This window comes from Mustelus asterias, chromosome 17, assembly GCF_964213995.1.
Source record: "Mustelus asterias chromosome 17, sMusAst1.hap1.1, whole genome shotgun sequence".
In the NCBI taxonomy this organism is placed as follows: domain Eukaryota; kingdom Metazoa; phylum Chordata; class Chondrichthyes; order Carcharhiniformes; family Triakidae; genus Mustelus; species Mustelus asterias.
Genome location: NC_135817.1, coordinates 32,879,540 through 32,898,667, shown reverse-complemented (window position 1 = coordinate 32,898,667; position 19,128 = coordinate 32,879,540). Strand labels below are relative to the sequence as shown.

The 19,128-nt window shown below is 41.5% G+C and overlaps 1 protein-coding gene and 1 long non-coding RNA gene across 13 annotated transcripts in view; one reads left to right on the top strand and one right to left on the bottom strand.

Annotated features, from left to right (window-relative positions):
* Positions 1–9,420, top strand: part of LOC144506146 (uncharacterized) — a 31,683-nt gene extending 22,263 nt beyond the window's left edge. Inside the window, exons 2-3 of the long non-coding RNA XR_013499858.1 lie at positions 757–1,119; positions 7,730–9,420. This is a non-coding gene — a long non-coding RNA (uncharacterized LOC144506146). The remainder of the gene's footprint in view (positions 1–756; positions 1,120–7,729) is intronic.
* Positions 1–19,128, bottom strand: part of LOC144506416 (dystrophin-like) — a 1,861,003-nt gene that overhangs the window by 1,693,065 nt on the left and 148,810 nt on the right. The window lies entirely within an intron of this gene.

The following is a 19,128-nucleotide window of genomic DNA, read 5'->3' as shown; positions in this document are numbered from 1 at the left end:
TGGGAAACACGGCCTGGACACCCAGCGCAAATCAGCCACTGCTAGAGGCTCCCTGCCCACTGTGCTAAAAAAGCACCGCAGGGAGATGGGAAAATCACCCTCATTATATATGCGTAGAGAGGATTTTCCTTGAAAAGCAGATCTATGGAGGCTAAACAGCCAATGATAAACAATGACCAAACTGCATGACCATAGAGCACTGAAGAGTTGGTATGAATCCAAACATATGCATGATGTACAGAAATGTGCAGAATGCAGAACTTTTCAACGTTAGTTATGCAACGTTGTTGCAAAAATCTAGTTCATGTTTTGTGTGTTCTATTAAATAACCTTTTGGTTTAGGAACGAAAATTTCAAACTCCACATAAATGGGGGCACCTGATTGAGAAACTGATAATCAACCCCGAAATAAATGCAATTCAAAGAAGCCTGGAGATAATTACATTTAAAAAGGTTGCCTGTGCTTGCTTTGCAAGGTCAGAGTTTATAGTGAAAAAAAACTTGAACAATGAATGACCCTCTGAGCTTGTAATGGAGTAAGTAAGCCTGGAGAGAGGAGAATTTCATCCATTTGACATATAAATTATTCCAACAGATTGCAGAATCAAACAGTTGTTTTGAAGGTAAAGGAGGCCATATGCATTTCTGTTTGAATCATTGAAAAATATACCACATTGCCATAGAGATACTGATTCAGGGTGGCGGTTTGGTTAGAAGGCTCTTTTGTTTAATTTATCTCTATGTGTTTGCTGACAGAAACAGGTAGTTCAGTTTGGATTTCATGAGGGAAAAGCAGCTGGAAGATTTGTTCTAGCTTGTAACTAGTGGAAAAGACCAACAGTTGTCCTCACAGAACCTTGAGGCTGAAAGCAATCTGCTTGAAATGTTAGCTTGGAAAGAACTGTATCGAAGCAGTGGAAGCATACTGGGATAAACAGTCGACATATGTCTAAAACCAGAATATGGAGCTGAAGAGTCCACAGTCATGAAGCCTTTAAAGAAAACTGGAGGACTGCTTGGTCAAAAACTAATGGAAGGATCCCATGAAATTGTTAGCGGAGGTAAAGGCTGGAACACTAATAGGGCTTCAAGACTTCAGAAGACAAGGGAACTCTTGGGGTAAGTAAAAAGTAAAACTGAGTTAATAATATATGCAGTTGTAAACTATAATGTTAAGTTAATAGTGCTTACATTGTTTAATTTTTTTTGATATATAATAAAATAGTTTTTTATTGATAAACGTTAAATTTTGTTAATTGTCGGGTGTTTAGATTTCTTCATTAAATGTTAACTGACCCAAACAGGATCATAACACCATGTATGGGTCGCATGCTTTCTGACAGGGGGAAAAGTAAAATTTGAAAAAAGTAATTATGGGTGAGAAAATCACTGCAATTCATGCCGCCATGTCCTGCACAAATCAGACTGTGATCTTCCTGAACTTCGTTATTTTTTGAGCAAGGGGCAAGTTTTGTGCCAGTTCTGAGGGGGATGGGACCTAAACACACCGGCAAACCCAGCTCCACAGAGATTAGACGATGTTTTTAAAGTGAAATTGAAGTCACCCCTCCCACCCCTCCCAGACATCAGGACAGCAACCCCCTCCCCATCCCCCACCCCCCACATCGAAGAAATGTTCCCACCCCTCCCCAACATAGATCACTGGCTTGAACTCTGTCCCGCCCCAAAAATAGATTGCCAGCATCAGCATTGCAGCCCTTACAATGGGTCACCCTTCATGCCTCCACTTCGTGCTCCGGCCCCTTCATGTCCCTCCTTCAGGCCCAACTCCCCTCAGGCCACACTTCCCTCAGCCCCACCACCTTAGCTGCCCTGTGACACTCTGGTAGTGCCAACCTGTCAGATTGTCAGGGGGCTGTGCCAAGTGGGCATGCCCAGCTATGTCCCTTACCACCCAAGGGCTTCAATGGCCTCTGAGCTCCCTGGCATGGCCATCACACCTGGTCTCCATTTGTGGGATCCCGCTGTGTCCAAAGAATCCCGGGGGCAGGGAGAATCCGGCTGGAAATCTCCCCTGTGATTCTCCAACCTGATGTGGAGATGCCGGCGTTGGACTGGGGTAAACACAGTAAGAAGTTTAACAACACCAGGTTAAAGTCCAACAGGTTTATTTGGTAGCAAAAGCCACACAAGCTTTCGGAGCTGCAAGCCCCTTCTTCAGGTGAGTGGGAATTCTGTTCACAAACAGAGCATATAAAGACACAAACTCAATTTACATGAATAATGGTTGGAATGCGAATACTTACAACTAATCAAGTCTTTAAGAAACAAAACAACATGAGTGGAGAGAGCATCAAGACAGGCTAAAAAGATGTGTATTGTCTCCAGACAAGACAGCCAGTGAAACTCTGTGGGGGTTACAAATAGTGGGACATGAACCCAATATCCCGGTTGAGGCCGTCCTCGTGTGTGCGGAACTTGGCTATCAGTTTCTGCTCAGCGACTCTGCGCCATCGTGTGTCGCGAAGGCCGCCTTGGAGAACGCTTACCCGAATATCAGAGGCCGAATGCCCGTGACCGCTGAAGTGCTCCCCAACAGGAAGAGAACAGTCTGGCCTGGTGATTGTCGAGCGGTGTTCATTCATCCGTTGTCGCAGTGTCTGCAAAGTTTCCCCAATGTACCATGCCTCGGGACATCCTTTCTTGCAACGTATCAGGTAGACAACGTTGGCCGAGTTGCAAGAGTATGTACCGTGTACCTGGTGGATGGTGTTCTCACGTGAGATGATGGCATCTGTGTCGATGATCCGGCACGTCTTGCAGAGGTTGCTGTGGCAGGGTTGTGTGGTGTCATGGTCACTGTTCTCCTGAAGGCTGGGTAGTTTGCTGCGGACAATGGTCTGTTTGAGGTTGTGCGGTTGTTTGAAGGCAAGAAGTGGGGGTGTGGGGATGGCCTTGGCGAGATGTTCGTCTTCATCAATGACATGTTGAAGGCTCCGGAGGAGATGCCGTAGCTTCTCCGCTCCGGGGAAGTACTGGACAACGAAGGGTACTCTGTCCACTGTGTCCCGTGTTTGTCTTCTGAGGAGGTCGGTGCGGTTTTTTGCTGTGGCGCGTTGGAACTGTTGATCAATGAGTCGAGCGCCATATCCTGTTCTTATGAGGGCATCTTTCAGTGTCTGGAGGTGTCTGTTGCGATCCTCCTCATCCGAGCAGATCCTGTGTATACGGAGGGCTTGTCCGTAGGGGATGGCTTCTTTAACGTGTTTAGGGTGGAAGCTGGAGAAGTGGAGCATCGTGAGGTTATCCGTGGGCTTGCGGTACAGTGAGGTGCTGAGGTGACCGTCCTTAATGGAGATGCGTGTGTCCAAGAATGCAACCGATTCCGGAGAGTAGTCTATGGTGAGTCTGATGGTGGGATGGAACTTGTTGATGTCATCATATAGTTGTTTCAGTGATTGTTCACCATGAGTCCAAAGGAAGAAAATGTCATCGATGTATCTAGTGTATAGCATCGGTTGAAGGTCCCGTGCTGTGAAGAAGTCTTGTTCGAACCTGTGCATGAAGATGTTGGCATATTGAGGTGCGAATTTGGTCCCCATGGCTGTTCCGTGTGTCTGGATGAAGAACTGGTTGTTGAAGGTGAAGATATTGTGGTCCAGGATGAAGCGGATGAGATGTAAAATTGCATCTGGAAACTGGCAGTTGTTGGCGCTGAGCACTGAGGCCGTTGCAGCAATGCCATCGTCATGGGGGGTGTAGAGTGCCGAGACATCCATTGTGACGAGGAGCGCTCCTGGTTCAACTGCTCCATGTGTGCCGAGTTTCTGTAGGAAGTCCGTCGTGTCGCGACAAAAGCTGGGGGTTCTTTGTACAATGGGTTTCAGGATGCCCTCGACATAGCCGGAGAGGTTCTCGCACAGGGTCCCATTGCCCGATACGATGGGACAGCCAGGTGTGTATTGAGGTGCGAATTTGGTCCCTGTGTGAGAACCTCTCCGGCTATGTCGAGGGCATCCTGTTGGGGAGCACTTCAGCCGTCACGGGCATTCGGCCTCTGATATTCAGGTAAGCGTTCTCCAAGGCGGCCTTCGCGACACCCAACGGCGCAGAGTCGCTGAGCAGAAACTGATAGCCAAGTTCCGCACACACGAGGACGGCCTCAACCGGGATATTGGGTTCATGTCCCACTATTTGTAACCACCACAGAGTTTCACTGGCTGTCTTGTCTGGAGACAATACACATCTTTTTAGCCTGTCTTGATGCTCTCTCCACTCATGTTGTTTTGTTTCTTAAAGACTTGATTAGTTGTAAGTATTCGCATTCCAACCATTATTCATGTAAATTGAGTTTGTGTCTTTATATGCTCTGTTTGTGAACAGAATCCCCACTCACCTGAAGAAGGGGCTTGCAGCTCCGAAAGCTTGTGTGGCTTTTGCTACCAAATAAACCTGTTGGACTTTAACCTGGTGTTGTTAAACTTCTTACTGTATTCTCCAAACTCACATGGCCCATGTGATCTGTGCCTGGTGCATCATGGCTGAAAAATTGCCCCCTCACGTCTGTTCTCACGCACTTCCATGCGTTAAAACATTGGTTGAAGCCTGGGAGCAGTTGACCCATCAACCCTTTAAATCTGGAGTTGGTGAAGGTCACTGACCAGAACAAGCAAGGAAGAAAGTTACTTGAAGAGAAAGGAGTGCGTCTTCACAGACATGGACTCGTAATTACATCATCAACATCACAAAATTAGTCAGAAATGATTGGCAGCATGAATTCTGTCACTTCAATCAAAACCAACCAGCAAATTATTGCAAGATAACAAATAAAATGGCTTTATGAGATCATAAGTAAAATTTCAGGCCTACAGAGAGAAAGGCTTACAATCATATGTTCAAACTGAACTGTCAACATCTGGGAAATGTTGCAAGTAATATTTATGATCAAAACTTTCATTCTGGATCGCAAAACTCACATACCATATGGACGGAAGATGACAAGTGTGGAAATGGCTGTCTCAATTGGCAGACAACCTCATCTGTCTCCTGCTGTGTAATTTTCACCACTTCTCTGAATGACATTATATAACGTCTTTTACAATTTTGAGGCTTTTATATCTTTGTTGGAAGGCTGGTCAGATAATCAACACTCGCCTACAGAGAGCAATGCACGGTTAGCCCCTCACAGAATACCACTGATGGCAGCTTTACAAATCCATGGCGTGAAACATCCTTCTTCCCTAGACTCTGGGCATCAGCAGGTAGGAAATGGAAGTAAAATAGACATTCTATCAAGATACATAATAATACTCGTATGGCACCTTTCACGATGAATTACGTTTTGAATTGCAGTTATTAAGCAGTAGTGAAACGTAGTAACCATTTTGCTTAATAATGTACAGCATAGGCCCATGAGATGAAAGGTCAGTCCATGTTTTAGATGCTATTAATAAGGGCTACTTTTGCTTCACAAAATGAGCTGGTGAATGTCAGCATCTAGCCTGAGCAAGACAAAAATGGACTGACAACTCAACTGCACAGAACATCAGATGCTGTGACAACCTTGCACCTGACTAATTGAGAAATTCTCATTTAATGTGACAGTCCGCAGAGATTTATTTAATCACCGATCCCTGCGCTTATTATAATTACCAAAATTCAACTGCTGATGTGGTGTAGAGGTTAGGCATGCAATTCAGGATCAGTAACTCAGCCATTACATTCTGAATTTGTGTAGTTGCACAGTCTAACTCGTTGGATTCCCACTTGAGGACACATCCAGCCTGTCCCTCCTTCGAAATTAACTCCAAACCCGGAAGCCTGCCGTATTTCTGTCTAGGACAGAATGATTTATTTTTCATACAACCCTACCTTATGCTGTACATAAAACTTAGGAATCCCCACTGTGCAGTTTCCACATCCAGATGAGGACCCAAAAAGAAACTGCCATATTATTTAGTTTCATCAACTGCTAAATTTCCAACTCAGCTGCCTCTTCATATGCCCCGGCATATGTATTTTAAAGTAGTTATGTCATGGTACATTTACTCTTTAACCAACATGGAGACCCCCATCTGTACTTTTTTCTCCCACTGTTTCTTTAATTGTGAACGAATTTTCCTCACTGAGTTTTCCACGACAAATAATAGAAAACAGGGACGCAGTTGCCTCTGGACATAGGTCAAAAAAAACTGAGAGAGCAGCGTTTGGTAAAACGTTTCAACTGAACAAGAACGATGCAACTGATAACATTTGGACTTTTACATGTATTTTTTCAGGTTTGTTTTTACTGTTTCGTATTACACCGTGAAAATAAACCCAACTAGATCAGAAACATGCACAAAGATTTGTTTGTGAATCAAACACAAAGTGGCTTGAAAATCCATTAGAAACCAAATTGACAGTGAAAAGGAAAACTGTTCATGAACCACCAGGCTCATGCCATAGACTCTATGAATAAAACATAATTTTTTTTTTTAACCTAAAATATTTCAGATGTGTGCTGTTGTTTGTTTAATTGGCCTTTTGAATCAAGGTCCTATCTTAAATGTAAGCCATGTAATGTGGAAGAGCCCCAGTAAACTCATACCTTGTCAAAGGAAGAGAATTGGAATTGTCTTTCATTATTTAGTCCAATTAGAATTTCTGATTCTGGTTTAAGTTTCTTCTGAGCCCCTCCAGTGTTCCACAATGACTAACATGGCATCTTTTCAGTGAGCACCATGTCAGGCTGTCAGCCATGGAGCTTTGGTAACAAACCCCTGCCTCTGATTTACTAAATTAACCCCGTTCTACAAAACGCACCAGGTTATAACACAAGGCCACATGCCTATAGTGGATGATGATAGTCGAGGCTGGCACAGAGATAGAGAAACAGCGGTGCACTACCCAGACCTAGCAACATTATAGAGTGACAGTTTTGGTCAGAAAAAAATGAAAGATTGCATACTTACTTACGCATATGAGTTGTGTTTGTTCTCAAATGACATATATCGAAGTATCTTTAAACCAAAGTGAACTATATTGTTACTACTAATAAGAAACACTTGGCATGGGGACCTTGGGGATAGACACAAACTGCCCTCTATCTGAGGCATAATGTAGCCTATTTAGGTGACTTGAAACATACAACACTATTATAGCTACTAACTCCATTGGGATAAAGATAAGTAAGGAATAGGTACCTCTAAGAAATTTGAAGAGTCCTTGTGACATGATAAAAATGGGGAACAAAGCTATTGTACTGTAGCCTATAACTCATTTTAACATTTCCCTTAACAGTTTCTCAATGTAATTTAGAAGCAAGCATATATCAAAGATCTACAAAGCCTCAGACCAGGAGGAAGAATAAACTAGCATATATTTTGGCTGAGACATCAGTCATGAAATTGTTTCTTTTTTTAATACAATTGTGTTATTCAGATCATGCATTCTCCCACTGTTTTCTCACCCTGCTGATTGAATTAGACATCTTAACTCCCTCCCGTGTATCTATTATTTTGTAACAAATTCTAGTAAGAGAATATTCAAATAGCTCTGAGCTAAGGCTTAGGTCATGAAAGGGGCAGATCGTTAAATTAGTGTTCAGTCTTCAGACTATGACTCAGATCTTAAAATACATGTTACTTAAATACCTATGTTCACAGTTCAGATGATCTTAAAGCAGATTTATGACCATAATGAAGAAGCTTTTTTGACTAAATGGACTATAATGATATTTTTCAACTGAAAATGTGAACATTGTATTTCCCGTATGGTTCATTTGCAGAAAGAAACACCTCAGGACTTCCACTCAGCTCAGCGGCAGCAAGTATGATGTTTGGCTTGGAATAGCTTCAGCCTGCAATCATGCAGTGAAAAGATCAGAATGCTCTGCCAGCCATCTTGGAGACAAGCCTCATGGCAGAGAGCCAGGAGAACTTAACTCTCTGTAACAACCTTGATGTGTGGTCCAGGAGGAAACCCGTGGTTTGAACATTAATCTGTTCCTCTCTTACAATGTTAGCCAGAACTCCAATCGAAGCTTGCATCAGCAAGCAGTGACTAGATACTGGGGCAGGGGTGGCAATGAGGGAGACAGGGCCCAGATTTTATTAAATATCTGCACAGACTGAAAACAAAGACATTGGCAATGTTGTACTGTTTGCATGAACCAAAACTGATGGGATTTTTAACACAACTATTAAGGCAAAATAATAGTCTCGTGTTGTTAAAAGGAAATTACGTTAATTATGATGTTGTGTTTCATTCCTTCACAAGCATATGAAACAATAACATAAATCTCATTAAAACATAATAATTTTTTCTTTCTCGTGATTAAAAAAAAGTACACAGCTCTCTTGTCTCTGCCAAATGGTGCAAAGTTTGCCAAAATATTTTTCCACGAAAAGTAACACCATCTTATTTCACTGTAGGTTTGAACATTAGGTAAGAGAGAGTTATTACTAGGACATCCTGCTGCTGCTAAAGCATAACAGTGTGAGACAGCAAGGATATATATCTTCCCTCTGGCAAAATGATTTCAAAGTTCACTCTGCTTTAGTCTGCACGGAGTGAAAAAAAAGCAACAGGAAAAAAAATGATTCTGCGGCTGCATCAGCTTTATAGAAAAATATTATTGCTTGTGTCAAAGCAAAATGGAAAGGGTTATAAAAATATTACTACTATGCAATGTTTTAGCATCTCAGCGGCGGATCTATAAGGGACCCTTGCCTCAAAGCTGGCGTGAGTCCACTGGCTTTTCAGCTACCAACTTCTGGTCCGCTGAAGTCAATGGGATTTCCCACTGACTCCACCCCACACTGCCCGGAAATCCACGGCAGGGGTGCAATGTCGGCACAGCCGGAACATCCCGCCGGCATGTACAGCCATCCCCTCAGCCAATTTCCCTTCAGAAAAATATAAATCATAGTTATTCTAAGAAAGCTATTAAGACAAAAAAAATAGTCTTGTGCTGTTAAAAGCAAATTATATTCATTATGATGTTGTGTTTCATTCCTTCACAAGCTTATGAGAGGGTAACATAAATCTCATTAAAACATAATAGTCTGTTCTTGCACCTGATTTTTTAAAAAAAGCACACAGCTCTTTACTCTCTGCCAAATGGTGCAAAGTTTGGCCATTTCTATGGATGGCCAAAGAATTAAGTCATTATCATGGATAAAGCTACAAAGCAAAATATTTCCACTTACTAAATATTTAATGCTCTGGTTGTTAGCATGGAATTTTTGTGCATCTAAAAATACCTGTGATTCAGCAGAAGATTGAAACGTCAGGCTATTGTAAATTGTCCTGTACATTTGAATTATATTTGATTATTAAAATATCAAGTCTTCCAAGAGCATATCGTCAAAGTTTTCCTCATTTTGACAGACCCTTACCCAGAATTCAGGTTTGAAAAAAAAAGGCCTGGTTCACAGGAGGCCTTTTTTTTTATAATTAGTTACAGGTGCTGCTCACTGGCACTTCATGAGAGGCAGGTTTGATCTCTTTTTCCTTTCTCCAGAAGGCTGCTACAAATGATGATAATTTACTGTGACAAAATATTAATAATGAATCCAATCACTAGAGAACTCTATTGCTTCTCAGTACAATCATTTTCTCCCATTTGCTGCCTGCTTTTATTTCAACTTCAATTGTTTGGTGCACCCTGGCTCGCACTTAGCTGGCGGGGTGTTATCTGCTCCAACACTCCCCTCATGCCTTTAATATAATTATATTAAAACACTTTAATTAAAAATATTCTGCCTGAAACAGGTGTAACTGAAGCTCCCGCTGACACAGCACAGATACTCCACTAAAACACAGAAGGGAAAGCAGCAACCACTTTCGCTGCTCACTGCTAACATTTCCAAATATATATCACACACACTTTCACTCAAAACCTTTCAAACCTGCTCTATAAATTGCAGAACTTTATTTCATTTTTCGTTTGCTACTAAAGTAAGTGTGAAAGGGGGTTTATTGTGATAATCTTGCTTGTGTTCCTCAAAATGAGAAATGTTAGTGTTAGGAATGGAGTGCTTTTACTACTTTTTCCTCCCAGTGTCAGTAATCCAAGACACCCAAGTCAGGTATCGCATGGGTTAGAAACACATTAAAGCCTCTTCTAGTTTTCACACAATTGTGGACCTTAATCTCAATCTCAAAATCCCATTACTGCACCCCATACATTTAATGCTAATTTGTGCTGTAAATTTGCGCACAATGGCATTTGGTTAAGGATACACAAATAAAATTATCTTTTTTAGGTATCTTGCAGGAAGAAGACTTCCACACCATAAAACTTGGGTAATTTTTAATTCAGACCTTGGAGGTGAAAAGGTGCAAAAAGTAATATTCCAACAGGAACCATTGCCCATCAAGAGCACATGCAGGATGGAATTTCTGGCTTGTTCTGCACCCATTTATTACCGTTAAGGTCAGAAAACCATGCACAATGCATTTCACAATTTCTCATTTTAGGCTTTCAGCAGCCGAGGCTGCATGCTGGGTGTATGAAATAAAATTCCTATTCGTGTGTTAACCCACTGGGTCAACTCCTAACAATATTAATTAACTAAGCACTAAAATAGTGAGACCCGAGTGTACATTAGTCTGCGTAAACTATGTTAGAAGTGTCCTGTGGACAATCCAAATACCAATGTTGAGTTCTATTCCATCTACAACTGGAATAAGATTGTGAAGTAATTTCAAACTATTAGCATTTTATTTCACGGTACACTACTACGCACTTTATACTATTTCTTATTTGGAATTCCCATTAGTTGCCTTAATTCATGTAACTCCACAATGAGAAACCCCATGAGAGATAAACATTCAGCCAGACAGTAATTGAAAACACTAAGTGTAAATGCAGGCCATTTAACAAAAATTATTTTTTAATTACGCAGCAATATGTGTTTTTCTGGTACATTACCAAATTAGAAAATGACATGTATGACAGCAACAAGCATTATGAGATTCAGGCTTTTGCCTCGGTTATAGAATAAATAAGGAGTTTCCAAACTTGTGACTTATACTCCTGAATGATCAAACCACTGATATATTGTTACACAATAATAAATATGTAAAAACAGTATCTGGACTTCTACTTAGCAAAATCGCATGGATAACAAAAATTAAACTGAACTCAGAATTGGGATGAAAAATGGTGTCCATTTAAACCAGACTCAGCTATGAGTAGATTTCATACCCTTACTGATGTGGATGTGTGACTGAACACTGAGCACGGGATCCAAGAACAAATCCTCCCCTGCACAACTCCATGCAGAGAAAAATTTACCTGCTTGTCCAATGAAAACTTATCTGCATTTGCATTTGTGTTGGCAAACAGATGACACAAGGAGTGTTATTCCAGATGTGTCCAGCACATTAGATGTAGAGGACTGGAGACAACCTTTCAAATGGGACCGCTCGATTGGAGTTTTCTAACCATAGAACATGCAGTAAAATACTTTCTACTCTATGTTGGCACACTACAGACATTTATATTAACACAGGAATATGGCAAGTAAAAAAGTTGGATTAGAGTGTTAGCTGTAATAGAATTAACTGATTTCATTAAGCGCAAGACTGTAGTTCAATATTTCCAAATCGTCTGTACTTGCAGAGAGCTTGGTAACAAACATTACCCATTTTTCCTGTAAATAGTCATGTGGTATTTTGACACTTCTGTTTAAGTCATGTATCACTCCACCTCTTCAGTGTGGGCCATCAAACATCTGCATAAATATATATTTGGGGGTGGCAATGGCCTACAGGTATTATCGCTAGACTATTAATCCAGAAACTCAGCTACTGTTCAGGGGACCTGGGTTCAAATCATGCCTTGGCAGGTGTTGGAATTTGAATTCAATAAAAAATATTTGGAATTACGAATCTACTGATGACCATGAAACCATTGTCGATTGTCAGCAAAACCCATCTGCCTCACTAATGTCCTTTAAGGAAGGAAATCTGCTGTTCTTACCTGGTCTGACTTACATGCGAGTCCAGCTCCATAGCAATGTGGTTGACACTCAACTGCCTTCTGAATTGGCCTAGCAATCCACTCTGTTATATCAATCAAGGGCAACTAGAGATGGGCAATAAATTCTGGCCAGCCAACGATGCTGATGTCCCACGAATGAATAAAAAAAAAATTCCTGGCTCTATCGTTGCTGACCTTGTCTGGTTCCAACTTCCTAACTCAAACATGAAACAGTTTACTTCCAGAAGGTAACAAGGTCCCTCGGACAAACATTGTTGTTATATTCAATCATACTGTAGCCAGGAAATTTCTTGGTTACATTCTTGGTCTGTAATGAGTCAGCTAAACTCAGGTTGGACCTTCACTGTCTGTAAGCTGCGAAGGACAGGATGAAGTCAGCCAAAGCTCTTTGGGCCATTACACAAACAACATCATCTGACCCGGAAGGGGGTGGGGCAATATTTTGCTGAATTAATTGCATCTCGGATGTGCTGGTGATTTTTTTAATGGACTATTTTACAGATTACACTGTATGCTGCACTAAAAATTCTACACTTAAGCTTTCATTAAACACCAAATTGGATGTACTTTTGGATGTGCTTTTTCTGCTCATCTTCTTCCCATCCCTTCTGAAGATGTTTAATTTACTGCTTAATGACGTACACATTCCAGGGTATCATTCAGCCCTTCAGCAGCATAGGCCAAATGCCCTTTCTTGTCCTGTGATATTCTATCATGTCTGCACCAGCTCTTTTGAAATGTAATCCAGTCAGTTGCAGTGGCCATCTCTTTCCCCATACCCAAGATTTTTTCCCTTACTTTCCTTATTCATCCAATTCCCTTTTGAAAGTAATTATTGAATCTGCGACCACCACCTGATCAGCCTCCAAATCCTAGCCAATTACTGGATGAAAAAAATTATTTCCTTATGTCATCTGATTCTTTTGCCAATCACCTCAATTCTGTACCCTCTGGTTATTGACTCTTCAGCCATTGGAAATAGGGTAAATAAAGAGAAACTGTCCAAACATTTCATGATTTTAAATGCCTCCATCAAATCTCCTCTTAGCCTCCTTTTCCCCCCACAAGGACAACAAGCCCTGCTTCTCCAGCCTATCCAGATAACTGTAATCCTTAATTCCTGAAATCATACGAACAAATCTCCTTCTGTAAGCCCACCTCTTTCCAAAAATCTGGTGCTCAGAATCAGATACAATGGGGATCATTTTCTGGCTCTGTCCAATACATGTGCAAATCCAGTTATAGCCGCGATCTCTCAAAAGAGGGCCATAACGTCACTTGTGATGGGCAGATCTCATCCCCCACTCCCGGTCAGGGACGGCAACAAGTTCACACGCAGTGAGTGTGTGAAGTGATTACCATACATTTAAATATACATACGTTTTCAAAACTGACTTAACTTCTGGGAACATCAGGTGTTCCCACTCACCAGCATGGCATAAGACTAGTCTCCCAAAACGGAGACCAGAGGAGATGACCATGCCGGGGACTCTGAGGCCAGCGTATCCCCCGGATGGTCAGGCACATAGCTGGACAGTGCACTGGCACTGTCCCCTGTCATGCTGGCAGTGCCAACCTGGTAGCACCAAGGTAGGCATTGCCAGGGCTGGGGCATGAAGCAGCGGGATCTGAAGGGGGCTGGGCCTGTAGGCAACCTCATAACAGATTTGCCTATGTGGGGGGAGGGGGGTTGTGCGATGATGCCGGCAATGGGACTTGGGGCCCTGAGGAGCCAGACTTGCCAGCGTCGTTAGGCCCGGCCCTCTCAATGACAGTGAAAAAATGCCCCCTTGCAAAACAAAGTGTTGGAACTTCGTGATCAGGCCACCTGAGCCAGCGGCAATTGCACCAGGTTTCTCACCCAGAATGACACTATCATTCTGTTTGGAAAATTCCACCCAATATCCCAGCTGTGGCCAAACATGGTAAAGAATACAGGGATTCTCATGGAGTGCCAACCATCCACATTTATACAAGGAACACAGGAGCTGCTGTAGTTGTGCCACCATATTCTATGAAGATATGTAAAGACTGTTTATAACACTGACCACCAAAGTGACCATTATTCAATTTCAAGCCATGGCAGTAATTTTTGAAGGATTAAGTTTTCATGGGAGGCAAGTAAGCCCTATAATTTCCCAATTGATATCACATGTGCACTGCCAATTATGAGTTGTTATAAATGCCTAGCTTCCCCCTCCCTGCTTGAGGAATGCAGTGGCCAATTCTAGTACTTCTAGCACAGTTTCTGCCAAGATCAGGAAATTCCAAGCTCCATATGATACATACAGCTCTTAAATTGCCTAAAGCACATCCTGGCTGAACTCTCTGAACCAATGGGCAGTCTATATTCGAACTTCTACATAAAAAGAAAAGGTGATGACACAAGACTCCCACCATCAACAGCAATGAAATGTGACCTTCCGCTGTCAGTTTCCAAGCAATCTCTGAGTATTGGGATAGATATAGCAACACAGCTGCGGAAGCTTCAGTATTCCTGGCACCAATATGAATGCCTGGAACATCGCTGCATTACTTCTCAAGCTGTATCTGCTGAAAAATTGCCAGTCCAGTCAAAGCCCTATGATGTTCTCTTGCATGGAATAAAGAAAGTCTTCTGATCTATGGGTTTGTATGTCTTTGAACTGCACTGAGAGCAAAAATCCAGGAGTAAGTTAGAATTTTCTTCAACAGTGTGCCAAGAACATAGGATGTGAATTAAAACTTAACAGAAAGACTTGCATTGATACAGCACCTTTCATGACCTCAGAATGTCCCAAAGGAGTTTCCAACTTTTTGAAGTCTAGTTGCTGTTCTAAAACAGAAATGTTTCTAATGGTGATAAGTAGAACAGAACTTTCTTAATGATTGCCACTCTTCCTGCCAACTTTTCACATGCTTGCCTCATTAATCAGATCTAATTATCAGGCCAAAACATGCCTGCAACTAAAGAATGCTGTGTATGTTTATAAAAATACAAATAGGGAGCAATATCATTATCAATATTTCTTAAGAGTTATTGGCTGGAATTCTATCGCCCCGCCCACCACAGGAATTGGAGCGAGCAAGGGGTGGACCTTAGGAAGGTCTGTTGACCTCGGGTAGGATTTTACGGTTTCGGGATGAGCGAGGCTGTGAAATCCCACACATGGATTTCATTTGGTAAGATCTGATGATAACACGGCTTTTCTCTGCTAACCATCTAATTCTTTCCACAGTAATTTGATCGTTGTTTTCTTTTCAGATGGAGAATTAACCCTTCTGTGGAGAATGCAGTAACACAGAAAAAAGATACTACTTTTGATAACATCTATAAGAGCAGTGATGAAAATAAGAGGCAATTGGAAGGCATATACCAACTTTTCGAGACTTCAAGACTCAATGGTTCAGGTTGTGGTTACAATGATGGAAGATATATCAACATTTGCCATCATCAAGACAGTGAAATTGGTACCAACTTTTGGCTTCCACACCTGCAGTTAATTGTGGAAATTCAGGAATTGCTATCCATGATTCCCATTTCACAGGAGTGTTGATAAAATCCCCTGCAGGAGGAAATCTTTAGAAATCACTTCAAACACCGTGAATATCCACTTTGGCCATTTTGCTTGTTACAAAAGTTAGACCTTGTTGAATGAGGTGTAATAATGTTTTTAACAATGTGCTAAGTTCATTGTGATTGAACATCCTCTCTGGGTCTGAAAAACTAACTTTAGTTGTGGAATGTAATTTTTTCCATGTCTTGTCTCATTTTTTATCTGCTTCATTCAGAGGGTTGATGCACAAAGAACAATCTTCCTTCACTGATTTCTATTTGCCACTGTCCATCTCAGAGAGAGTTCAGTCCATGTTCTAACATTATCCACCATCTTGGGTCTTCCTTGTGCACATTTTTCAGGTGTTTTATCAGGTATTACCACCTTTTCCAAAGACTCCACTCCTGTTCGCATCGCATGTTCAGAACATGTGAGCATCTTTGATATTACTGCCTCAACAAGTTCCTCTTAACACCAGCTTTCTCGAGCACCTACTTGTATGTCCACTTGACTGCCCATGGTACATGTAATAGCTAACTGAGCCGTTTCATTTCTAATACTCTCATTTCAGCCTCATCACTCTTCTTGATGGTCCAGCTTTCAAAGCCATACATTGACACCTGCCACAAGGGCTTGCAGAGATGATTTTTCATTATAATCAAGATGCTGTAGCTACTCAATACTCTTTTAAGTGATTTAACAGTGCTATGACCCTTGTTAAGTCAAGTCCGAATTCTGTGGTAGACTCTGTAATTTCCATGATGAGTGACCCAAGTTAGCAGAAGGTATCAATCTGTTTAAGCTGAACTCCATTAATCAGAATCTTGCAGGTCTTTCCACACATTCTCATCACCTTTTGTCTTATCAGCATTAACCAGGAGGCTGTACTTCTGGTTAACTTGATCAAGACAATCCACCAACACCTCTAGCTCCTCCACCGAGGTAGCGAGCAGAAGAATGTCATTAATGTATTGAAGATTCTTAACTCACTGCCTGACAATTTGTTTCCCACCTCTGTATCTATCAAGTGTCTCTCACATAACCATTTCCAGAATGTCCCAAAGGATTTTACAACTTTTTGAAGCCTAGTCACTGTTTTAAAGTAGAAATGTTTCCAATGGTGATAAGTAGATCTGAACTTTCTTAAGGATTGCCATTCTTCCTGCCAACTAAAACTTCATACCTTTAAATTACAGTCCTAATCTTTATTGTGCTCTCAAAATATTAAGGATAATCAAAGCTTTTTGCTTCCTAGTTTGCCATCTATAAGAGTTCTGCAATAAGATTGGCTACTCAAACTTTTTGATGGTGTCACTGTTGCTGGCTGGTGGAGATCTCCTTGACAGGGTGGCATGGTGACACAGTGGTTAGCACTGCTGCCTCACAGCACCAGGGGCCCAGGTTCAATTCCCGGCTTGGGTCACTGTCTGTTTGGAGTTTGCACATTCTCCCTGTGTCTGCGTAGGTTTCCTCCAGGTGCTCCAGTTTCCTCCCACAGTCTAAAGATGTGCGGGTTAGGTGGATTGGCCATGCTAAATTGCCCCTTAGTGTCAAGGGGACTAGCTAGGGTAAATGCATGAGGTTATGGGGATAGGGCCTGGGTGGGATTGTGGTCAGTGCAGACTCGATGGGCCAAATGGCCTCCTTCTGTACTGTAAGATTCTATGACCTATGACTTGATACTCGAATGAAAGTAAAGGTGTGAAAGGTGAAATCCATGCCAGAAATTGCTAGATCTTTCGAGGCAACTTTCTTTGAGGTCAGTGATACTTACCCCACTGATGGCACAATTTGAGCATATATATATATCCAGTTATATGGCGCTAAATGAGTTTGTTGACACACGGTGTGATCCCAGAACTATTCTTTCCTAGGACTGTGGATTCAGTTCTTGATGCCACATGTTTTCAATTCTATTTAAGCAGGTAGAGTCATACCTCCCATACCTGTTTCTCCTCTCCGGGCTTCTGACACGTGAATGTACATCACTTGCAACTATGAAGGCAGAAACGTCAATGACAGGATTCCTTTAGCAATATGTATTCATTAAATAACATTTTATCAGAACAAAATATTGTGGAGCTTTCCGCTAACACACAATTCCTATTAACACAAGCTGATTTTAAAAAAGCTGCCCAAGGAGACCGCCTGATATTAAACCAAGCAGAGTCATGTTTGAATTACACATCCCTAAACCTCAATATAACATTCTGACAATACTACAAATATGCTGTCGTTATATAAAAATGCTTTCTCTGTCAAGGGCTGACAATGATTCTGAAAGCATTTCCCCATATCATACACCTAGATCCACAAACAAATCAGAACACTGCCTGAAATATTACAGTCAGTGTGCTAAAACCCACTCAAAAGAAAACAAAATTGCTACTTAGATCTCCAAGATTATGGTTCAGCTTCTGACACATCCAATTCCATTAGCTATTTGGTACTCTGAATACTATAGATCAAGAACTTGCAAATTCATTAATGCGATTCTTTAGCAGTAAAATGTTTACAATTGCCCATCAGGATTAGTGTTATCACAGTTCTTTGGAAAGAAGGGAGGGCAATGTTTAATTAGATGTCAGTGATCACTCTGCAAACTACACAATTGGCACTTTCCTCAAAGGCAAACTGTACTCATTTAAACTTTCACTTAATCTGAAGTGATAGAATGTTGCCTCAGTCTCTCCATTGTTTCTACAATTTGTTTATATTTTTTAAAAGCTGGTCAGTGGTAATTGGGAATGCAAATTAAATGTTGAATTTCACAGTCAGTACCGTCACAAATGTCTGAAGATAGCTGCATATAAAGTTCCTCTCCCAGGCTACAACTAACCACCAAAATTAAGAAAATGAATTCACCCCAAACCCTCTGTCATCTCCCAATATGTTAACAAAGTGCTTTATGGTGTGGCACAGTTTCACAAGTGCTAATCAGCCTCTTTTACCTCGTAGAAACATGAGTCTCAACCATGATTTTCAGCAAGCTCTTTGACTACAGTCATCAAACCCAAGCTAAATCAAGCCCATTCACACTCTCCATTAAAGGTCAGATAATAAGCAAGCAGGAGTCAGAATACATGGTTATCCATATATTTCCTCTTCTTATCCAGATGATCAGTAGCTTAAATGTCTGACGCCACCAGGACTGGACCCATTAGAGGAATCCTAGACAAGCAAACTCTGGTCTTTCAGTTCCGCAATGCTAACTTTGTGTGCAACCAACAAACGTGTGACATACAGTCATTTCTCTCCATCAGCTGTTGGAAACTGCAACGTGACAATTCAACATTGTTCCAGTCCCAAGAGCCTGGGAGCAGTTGCTGCCACCCCTTCAGACACTTAGGCATTGACATTGCACAGAATGACAAAAATATATTCTCTGCCAGAATCACCTCATTAGTTATGAAAATAAACATTTTGTTAAAAGATGGTGAATCTACCAAATTCTGCATTCTCCTGCTGTAAAGATTGAAACATGCTGTTTTACACTTTATCGAAGTACAACTAAATAGGCTGTTGAGCCACCAACTGCACCACCCTCCTGCCCCCACCCAAACTTTATTGACTGTGCTCTGAAAACTGATCACTGCTACTGTGGGAACAAAGAATAGCTCTGTCTGGCCACTAATGTCA